The sequence below is a fragment of the Helianthus annuus genome, chromosome 6 (assembly GCF_002127325.2).
Source record: "Helianthus annuus cultivar XRQ/B chromosome 6, HanXRQr2.0-SUNRISE, whole genome shotgun sequence".
Lineage (NCBI taxonomy): Eukaryota > Viridiplantae > Streptophyta > Magnoliopsida > Asterales > Asteraceae > Helianthus > Helianthus annuus.
In genome coordinates, this window is record NC_035438.2 from 63,413,708 (window position 1) to 63,420,854 (window position 7,147).

The following is a 7,147-nucleotide window of genomic DNA, read 5'->3' on the forward strand; positions in this document are numbered from 1 at the left end:
CTTGGAATCCTTGTGTGGAGAATTCCGGAGCAACATGTTTGTGACGGAACAAGAAACAGAGACGGAGCAAAAAACAGAGCAAAGAGAATATAGAAAGGAAAGAGAGAAGAGGAGAATACCTGATCAATCTTCGGTGGAGAATATAAAGGGAGTATATCCTGAATTTAAATACAAACTGATCCTCACCCTATCTCCTATTTATAATCATGATCTGCAGGGATTGTCACATCTATGACGTAATGATCGCAACGGCTAGTCTATGTGTAACGGCTAGTTATTTGGAGTCGCCCGTTGGAGATAAGATCGAAACAAAATATAACTCGTCAATTTACAATAAACTCCTTATATTTTGGGGGGCAATTGTTAGGGCTGGATTTTTGTTATAGGTGATCCTTACACGTGATCCTAACCAGTGATCCTTGTTTCTTTGGCAGACAGTGATCCTCAGCAGGACTTCAGGATCAGGATCATGGGACATTATAGGATCCTCATACTAACGATCATCTTCGCTTAATGCAATGTTATTTTGCAGGAATATCTAGCAGGATACGCTCTTAGCATCATGATCAAGGGACGCGTCTTCACAATTATGGCAGGAGCATAATCAGAGATAGACGTTGCACAGGATATGGAAACTTGGCTTGATGTATGGGCGGCAATTTAGGCTAGATTGTCTTTTATTTCTAAAGGGGTAATGAGCTGATAATTAGTCCTTTTACCTAAAATAGGTCACCTACACTTGTATAAATACCACTCTCCATCATTTGGAAGAGGGGACACGACATACAACGCAACTCTCACACACTTAGACACTCGAAACAATAGAGATCCTTGTACTCAGCTCATTATCATCCGAAGTTGTAACTATATTTTTCTTATATTGAAGTTGGTGATCGGTAGTTGCCATCACCCGAGGTTTTTTATGCCGGAGATCATACATTGATCAAGGGCTTTTTCCTCGTATAAATCATTGTGTCTTTGCATCTTTATCACAGAAGTGATCCTTTACTTTCATAATTAACCAAGCATCATACCCCGTTTACATAAAGTTTGGTTACATTATCCTTGTGTGATTTTTGACCAAAACAGCAAGCATAAATACTTTTCCACCAGGTGCTTTAGGGAGCTTGCCAACTATATCCATCCCCCATCTCATGAATGGCCAAGAGGATGGTATAGGGTGTAGCAGTTCAGCTGGTTGATGAATGATATTGCTGTGTCTTTGACAAGGATCACATTTCCTAGCATATTCTACAGCATCCCTTTTCATGGTTGGCCAAAAGTATCCTGTTCTAAGGATCCTTGAGAACAATGCCCTGCCCCCAGTGTGGTTTCCACAATCTCCTTCATGGAAGTCTCTCAATACTTTTTCAATTTCAGGATCCTCGATACATCTTAAATATGGTCCTGCAAGAGATCGTTTATACAATACATTATTTAAGATTGTGAATTGAGATACCTTAATCCTGAAAGCTTTAGGATTTTCTCCCATCGGAATCTCCCCGTATTGCAAGTATCTCATGATTGGTAAGATCCATGATCCTGCATAAGATTGAGCTTCTTCACTAGGGATTACTGCAGTATCCTCTTCTATTTCCATGGCCACCTGATTTTCAATAGCAGGAGCCAGGATATGGATGATAGGGATACTTATGTCTTCTGGAATTTTTAAGGATGATCCTAAGTTGGCCAATGCATCAGCTTCCGTGTTATCCTCCCTTGGTACCTGTGTTAAGCTGAAAGAAACAAAAGAGAGTGCCAATTCTTTGACTATCTCTAAATATTTGGTTAGTTTTTCACCTTTAACAGCATAGGATCCATTAAAGTGATTGGTGATCAATAATGAGTCTACATATACTTTAAGATATTTCACCCCCATATCCTTAGCAATTTGCAAGCCAGCAATTAAGGCTTCATATTCAGCCTCATTGTTAGTTGCTTGGAACTCACAGGCTATGGAGTGGGGTATTATGTCCCCCTGTGGCGATTTTAGTAGTATCCCGAGCCCTGTGCCCTTGACATTTGAGGATCCATCAGTGTGTAGTATCCAAGGATCCTTGGTCTCATCCAGCTGTTGGACCTCCAATTCTGCTTCTTTTTGTAGATCACTACTGAAATCAGCCACAAAGTCAGCTAGTGCTTGGGATTTAATGGCTGTTCTTGGCTCATATCTTATATCATGGGCACTAAGCTTTACTGCCCACTTAGCCATTCTTCCTGACATCTCTGGTTTCCTGAGGACATTCTTAATTGGAAAGTTAGTTCTAACAACAATAGTATGGGTTTCAAAATAATGCCTTAGCTTAGTTGATGCCATGATTAATGCAAGAATAAGTTTTTCGAGGTGTGAGTACCTGGATTCGGCATCAAGTAAACTCTTACTTACATAGTAGATAGGATATTGTGTACCTTCGTGATCCTTAACAAGGACAGCACTTACAGCGGTTGAGGATACCGCCAAATATAAGGATAACACATCTCCTTTTTCGGGCTTTGATAATGCTGGTGCTGAGGACATATATTCTTTAAGGGCTTGTAAAGCATTCTCATGTTTCTCAGTCCATTCAAACTTCTTGTTCTTCCTTAGGATATCGTAAAACTCTTTACATTTTTCTGAGGATTTTGATATGAACCTGTTCAGAGCTGCTATCCTGCCTGTTAGCCTTTGCACATCCTTAGCATTGGCAGGGGACTTGATGTTTACTAGTGCTTTAATTTGCTCCGGACTTGCCTCAATATCAAAATGGCACTTTGAAGGATTAAGCTTCATGTTATAATTATCAAGGATATCAAATGCTTCCTCCAAATCCCTTAGGTGATCCTCAGCTTTCTTTGATTTGACTACCATATCATCTATGTATACTTCCATAGTTTGTCCAATTTGATCTTTGAACATCATATTCACCAGCCTTTGATATGTTGCACCTGCATTTCTTAATCCAAAAGGCATGGCAATATAACAATACAAACCTGTTGGGGTCATAAAGGCTGTATCCTCTTGGTCAGATGGTTCCATCTGAATTTGTTGGAATCCAGATGATGCACCCATAAAGGTTAACAGTTCATGCCCCGCTGTTGCATCCACCATGGAGTCAATGTGGGGTAATGGGAAAAGATCCTTGGGACATGCCTTATTTAAATCAGTGAAATCGACACATACCCTCCACTTTCCGTTTTTCTTTTGGACAACGACCACATTGGCTAACCATTTTGGATACTTTACCTCTCTGATCATACCTGCTCGAAGTAGTCTCTCTACTTCTTCTTGGATAATGGCATTCCTTTCCGGTGCAAACTTCCTCCTTTTTTGATGGATTGGTTTGATAGACCTGTCAATGCCAAGTTTGTGAGTAATAATATCCTTAGATATACCTGTCATATCTTCATGTTTCCAAGCAAAGGTAGATTTTCTTCTTTTGAGGAAGGATATTAAGTCTTCTTTCATCTTGCCAAGGATCCCTGATCCGATATAGATTTTTGATTCAGGATCACTAGGATCCAAGAGGATTTCGTCCACATCTTGTTCCCTTGCCTCCAAGACATTCCTCGGAGGATACTGTAATTGCTATTGCTCCCTTGGCTTCGAGGTTGGCTTCATGGATGAAGTATAACAATCCTTAGCCTCCTGCTGATCACTGTTGATCTTGATTATTCCCCATGGGCTAGGGAGCTTCACACATTGATGGTAGGTGGATGGGACTGCTTTCATATCATGTATCCAAGGTCTGCCAAGGATAACATTGCAACAAGACAAACAGTCAATAACACAAAATTTCTGATAATTATGTAATCCTTCCACGTAGATTGGGAGTTTGATGTCCCCCAGAGTTTTCTTCGTTTCTCCACTGAATCCTACAAGCACGGAGGATCTCGGTGTGATGTCTGATTCTGGGATACCCATTTTCTTCAGAACATCAAGCTGGATAATGTTCACTGAGCTTCCTCCATCGATAAGGATCCTGCGGACAAAATGGTTAGAGATAAAGAGAGTAATAACCAAACTATCATGATGAGGATCCTGAATATTGACGCGATCATCCTCATCAAACGTTATTATCTTCCCCTCTGAGACACTTGATGTTCTAATAGGCCTTTCTCCATTATCCATTTTTGACTCCTTTGCATGCCTTTTGGCCGCCGAGAAGGATGTACCACAGATGTCTGATCCTCCGGAAATAAAGTTGATCACTCGTGCATTTGTCGGAGGTGCTGGAGCCTTTTCAGGGATCCTTTCAGGATCCTGTGTCCTTTGCTTTTTTCTTCCCAACAGTTCTTTTAGGTGCCCCTTGCTTAACAGATATCCAATCTCTTTTCTTAAAGCTATGCATTCTTCGGTTAGATGCCCGAAATCCTCATGGTATGCACACTATTTTGACTTGTCTTTAGTTCCAGATGGTTTATCATTCTTCCTGGGCCACCTAGCTTTTTCACCTAGATTCTGCATTGCAAGGATTAGTTCATGATTATCAACGGAAAAACAATATTCTGAGATTGGAGGATAATCTTCATCATCCTCTTCTTGGTCAACAGCATGCACATTCTGGTTCTCATTTCTATGGTAGGATTTGAATTTGTTGTTCTTGAAGGAGGATCCTTGCTTCTCCTGTTTTGAGGATCCTACTTGTCTCTCCTGGATCCTCTTGTCATCCTCTAGCCGGATGAACCTGAGTGCCCTAGTTCTTACTTCATCTAAATTCCTGCATGGTGTCATAACAAGATCATCATAGAATAATGAATCCTTAAGCAGTCCCATTTTGAAGGCTTCAACAGCCGTAGCCATATCCAGGTTGGGAATGTCCAAGGATTCTTTACTAAATTTAGTTATGTAATCCCTTAATGATTCATTATGACCTTGGGTTACCCTATATAAATCACTGGTTAATCTTTCAAATTTTCTACTACAAGAGAATTGGTTATTGAATAAATTAACTAAATTAGCAAATGAAGTAATAGAGTAAGGGGGAAGACTTAGCAGCCACTTAAGAGCTGATCCAGTAAGAGTGGATCCAAATCCTTTACATAGGCATGCTTCCTTCAGCTTTTCTGGGATAGGATTGATCTCCATCCTCTCCCTGTATTGTGCTATGTGCTCCTCTGGATCCGTTGTACCATCATACAGCTTCATAGTAGGGATATGGAACCTTTTGGGTACCTCTGCATCACAAATAGGTGGTGCAAAGCGAGATACCTTGTGGCTTCCATCTGCAATCTCTGGGATAGGCTTCACTACCCCTGGAACACTTGAGATCATATCTTTTAGCTTCTGCAATTCCCTGGCCATAGCATGATTGACACCTGTATCCTGCATGAATCCATGGTTAGTAGTAAGATGATTATTTAAAGTGTTACCTCCCATTGAGTTCAAGTTAGTGAATCCATATTGCTGGGATTCGGGGATAACGGAGGGACCAGTGGAAGCAATGGTCTGCATTGGAATGAAGTCCCCTTGATGGACATCTAGACTTCCTGTTTGCAAACTTTTTAGGGATCCTGGCATTTGGAAGGATCCTGGTATCTGGAAGGATCCTGGAGCGAAGGAGGATCCTTGACCCTGGGATGATCCTGGAACAAAGAAGGATCCTTGAAGCTGCTGTGTTCCCGGATAGGCTCCCGAATTCATGAAGGATCCCATATGCTGGGGATAGGATCCTGCCGGTTGAAAGTGTGAGCTTGATGCCTGAGTCATTGCTGTCGATCCGAGGTGCAATCCTCTTGATTCTCCCACAATTTGCACGTCTGGAATTCCCGATGGCTGAGAAGTGATCATTGGAGTATCAAAGCTCAAGGATTTGGGCATCAGTGGGGAATGATCCTCTGCCGTTCTCTTTTGTCTTTTGCGATCTCCAATTTCCCTGAGGATCCTATCATTAGTTTCATCCTGCCGCTGCATACGATCCTTCATCTGCAAAATCAAAGTAAATATATCACTAGTACTGGGAATATAGGAATTCATAGCAGAAGGAGATGGAGGTTTAGAGTTAGTAGGAGTTTGTCTCTTCTCAGCATTCTTCTGGGATCCTGCCGGTGGAGGAGGCAGAGTGTTCTGAGACGAGGTGACTGCCGACATTGCCGTGGACATGTTTTTCAATGATGAAGCCATGTAATTCTTCGAAATGATTTTGAACAAAGAGTTTTCTTATGAATGAAGCACCAATTGCCCCACGGTGGGCGCCAAACTGTTTTGGTCAAAAATCACACAAGGATAATGTAACCAAACTTTATGTAAACGGGGTATGATGCTTGGTTAATTATAAAAGTAAAGGATCACTTTTGTGAGAAATATGCAAAGACACAATGATTTATACGAGGAAAAAGCCCTTGATCAATGTATGATCTCCGGCATAAAAAACCTCGGGTGATGGCAACTACCGATCACCAACTTCAATATAAGAAAAATATAGTTACAACTTCGGATGATAATGAGCTGAGTACAAGGATCACTATAGTTTCGAGTGTCTAAGCGTGTGAGAATTGTGTTGTGTGTTCTTCCGAATGAAGAAGAGTGTTATATATACAAGTGTAGGTGACCTATTTTAGGTAAAAAGACTAATAATCAGCTCATTACCCCTTTAGAAATAAAAGACAATCTAGCCTAAATTGCCGCCCTTAAATTAAGCTAAGTTTCCATATCCTTTGCAACGTCTATCTCCGATTAAGCTAATGCCATAATTGTGAAGACGCGTCCCTTGGTTATGATGCTAAGAGCGTATCCTGCTAGATGTTTCTGCAAGATAACATTGTATTAAACGAAGGTAACCGTTAGCATGAGGATCCTATAATGGTCCATGATCCTGATCCTGAAGTCCTGCTGAGGATCACTGTCTGCCAAAGAAACAAGGATCACTGGTTAGGATCACGTGTAAGGATCATGTATAATAAAAATCCAGCCCTAACACTAAGGTTTTGACATTTTCATGTCACCAAGTTTGGATAGTCGCCAGTAAGGGCCATACTCCAGTTTACATACGATCCTTGGGCTTGTCCCCAGTTATCCTTTGGGCTTGTCCCCAGTGATCCTTTGGGCTTGTCCCTAGTTATCCTTTGGGCATGTCCCCAGCTATTAATTTATCTTTTATATTGGCTTAGTCCCAAGTTATGTTCCATTTTCCAGGTTTTCGAGGTTAAACAAATAAGGATCCTTAATCCT